This window comes from Nycticebus coucang, chromosome 22, assembly GCF_027406575.1.
Source record: "Nycticebus coucang isolate mNycCou1 chromosome 22, mNycCou1.pri, whole genome shotgun sequence".
Lineage (NCBI taxonomy): Eukaryota > Metazoa > Chordata > Mammalia > Primates > Lorisidae > Nycticebus > Nycticebus coucang.
In genome coordinates, this window is record NC_069801.1 from 11,799,441 (window position 1) to 11,802,337 (window position 2,897).

The window sequence follows — 2,897 nt, forward strand, 5'->3', positions numbered from 1 at the left end:
TCAGGTGCCCCCCTCTGGCTCCTGTAACACCAGCTTTGCCTCCTCCTTGCCTGGGTCCCACTCTGTCACCACTGCTGCCCTCACCAGACCAAGAGCTCCATGTGGGCATCTCCATGGCCAAGTGTCTGGCCTGGCACAGAGCAGGAAGCCTCCACTGAGGGAAGGAACAGAACAAACCATCTAGGTGCCTGGGGTGGGGCACCATGCCATTTGGGAACATGGGCAGGTTATAACACCTCAGTTTCCCCAGAACCAGTGCTTCTAAGACCTTATCTAGGAGGTTCCTAGTGATGGCAGAGATGAGAAAGAGTGGCTCTGGTAAGTCACATAACCTCCCTCACCTCAGTGTTCAAATCTGTAAGGTGGGAGAATAATAGTGCCCACCTGGAAGAGTTGTTGGAAGGATTAAATAAGCAAACACAGCAAAGCACTTAGAACAGTGGGTGGTGCCCAGAAAACCTTGTGTAAGTGTTTGCTGATACCTGATCTTAAGTTCACGCTAAATGTTCCTGCCGCTCTGGGCTGGTTTGTTTTCTTACTGATGATATTAACTTTGATCACTTGGTTACAGTGGTGTTTGCCAGGTTTCTCCTCTGTAAAGTTACTTTTTCTTTTTTCTTTTAACCCTTTCTATACTTACACACCTCATTTTTTTATGGAGGGGTGTCCAGATCATACTCAAGGCAACGGGAAATTAAGCTTCACCTGCTGGGCTGAGAGAAATCATATTTGGCATTTGTCTGTAGGGAAGATTTGTCTAGTTTCCCTCATGTATTTATTCATCTTTTTGTATCAGTATGTTCTCATGTATATTTAATACTTTGGACTCTAGTCTAATATTAGGTTATTTGTTTTGTTGCCCAACTTGTTCCAGGTTTGGCCGCTGGGAGCTCTTGCAGGTTGACTCCTGTGTCGGTCTGACTCAGCCCCACCTGTTAAGTTTTTGAGCATTTCCTCACTCTCTGACATTACGAGACGCTCATCCACATCCCCTGCCTCAGCCCTAGATTCAACCATTTCTCTAAGGCACCGTGGTCCCTTTTGTGGGGGAATGGTCTTAGCTGGGTGAATGTATTGCTACAGAGGAGTCATGTCACTGCCTCTAGACCCTCTAGAAGACAGATCTGGGTTTGCTTGAATTTAAAAATAAAGTTTCCCCTCCTATCAATCATAGGGACTGGAGACTGCAGACAGCTGCCCATTGACCTTTGGGCACCGGAAGCCAGTCTATGGCCCATGGGCCTGTGCAATCTCACATGCCCTATGTCTTTCGGGGCTCCAAAGGGAAGGGTACATGAAGTTACCTTCTACCACGCTGGGCCACTTCCTGTGTCCTTCCCCGCTCATCTGTGAGGCCATTGGGTAGCTGAGCTGCTTTGGGAACCAGACGCAGGCCTGGCCTTCGGTGTGCCCTCGAAACCTAGGTCACTGTGGGTTTGCAAGCTGCAGGCTTAGCCCCTGCTGGACTGACAGCTTCATCAGTGATGAAAGACAGTACCCATAGCTCAGCCACAAAGCTGTGGTGGTTACTTGGGCCAGGCCAGGCCAGGGCAGGCCAGCATCAAGCACCAGGAAGGCCTGACTCAGCTACCATGGCCAGCACACCCCAGAGGCCCAGAGCTAACAGGAGAAAGGCCTGGCCCAGCATTCCCTGTATACCTTCACCTCCCCCAACCTTAGCCCTAGCCAACACACACTCAGTGGCCTGGGCTGCGACCCAGAGGGCAGCCAGTTCTCCTTCAGCAGTAGGGGTCATGGCAGAGCAGGCTAGCCTTGAGTCCCCAGGGCAAGCTGGGCACCCTTGGGCCCTTGCCAAGGTACCCAAGACGGCTCTCTTCCATTTTGCCACAGCTCCAGGCTAGGGGTCAGGAAACCTAAGATCCAGGCCTGCCTCTACCTGTGACAATAATCATGCTGCGCCCTGCTTCAACCTTCAATGGTTCCCTATTTACCCCAGCTTTAAATCACCACTCTTGGTCCTGCCTTACAAGGCCCTGGAGACCTCTCCAGCAAATCACGTCATGCCTTAATAACACCAAATTGCTTGTGGTTCCCTTGCACAACTATGTGGTTCACACCCCCGCACCTTATTTGACCTGCATCAGCCCCTCTGCCCTGCCTTAATAGTTAATTACTGCTAGTCCCCAAAGTCTCAATTCTGGGTCACCTTCTCCAGGGAGCCTTTCTCATGAGCCCCCCGATCATCTCTGCTCACCTGGTCATGTCCTTGGTCACCTGTGCTCGACCCATTCCTAACTCCTACTATGAATGACCTCCAATATGCAGGGTGGCAACCTAGTGTACCGAAGGCGGCTTGGGTTTGAAATTGGGACCTTATCTAGAAGAAAATTGTCACTTTGGGATTCCCAGCCCTGTGTTCCATTCTGGCCTGTGCCCCTAACTTGCTGTGCGGCCTTGAGCAAGCCTGGTCACCGGACTCAGCTTCAGTTTTTCTATTCTGTAAAACGGGGCTGCCCACCAAATTCATACCAGAGTGCTGAGGCTCCAACAAGCCAAAACCTGTGAAAAGCTTTTGTAAACCATGAAGCCTTCCACGGTTGGTTGAAGAATCTATTTTGACAGCTCCATGGAGTCACGTGGGAGGGAGGCTGATGGCTGTTCTGCTTTTCTGCTTCCCAGTCCTCCAGGAGCCCTGAGATCAAACATGAGTGTGGCCTGCTGGCCGAGGAGACCAGGCTTGGTGGGGCCTGCCCCCTGATTCCCTGCCCACCTCCCACCTGCCCCTGCTTTCAGGACTGCATGACGCACCTGCCTTTCTCAAGGAGCCCTGTTTGAAAACTTGGGAGCCATGAGGTGCCCTCCACACCCCTACTCCCACCCAGGAGGCCTCTCAGACCCCACTGCTGCTCCCAAGACTGAAAGTCAAGATCAGTTTA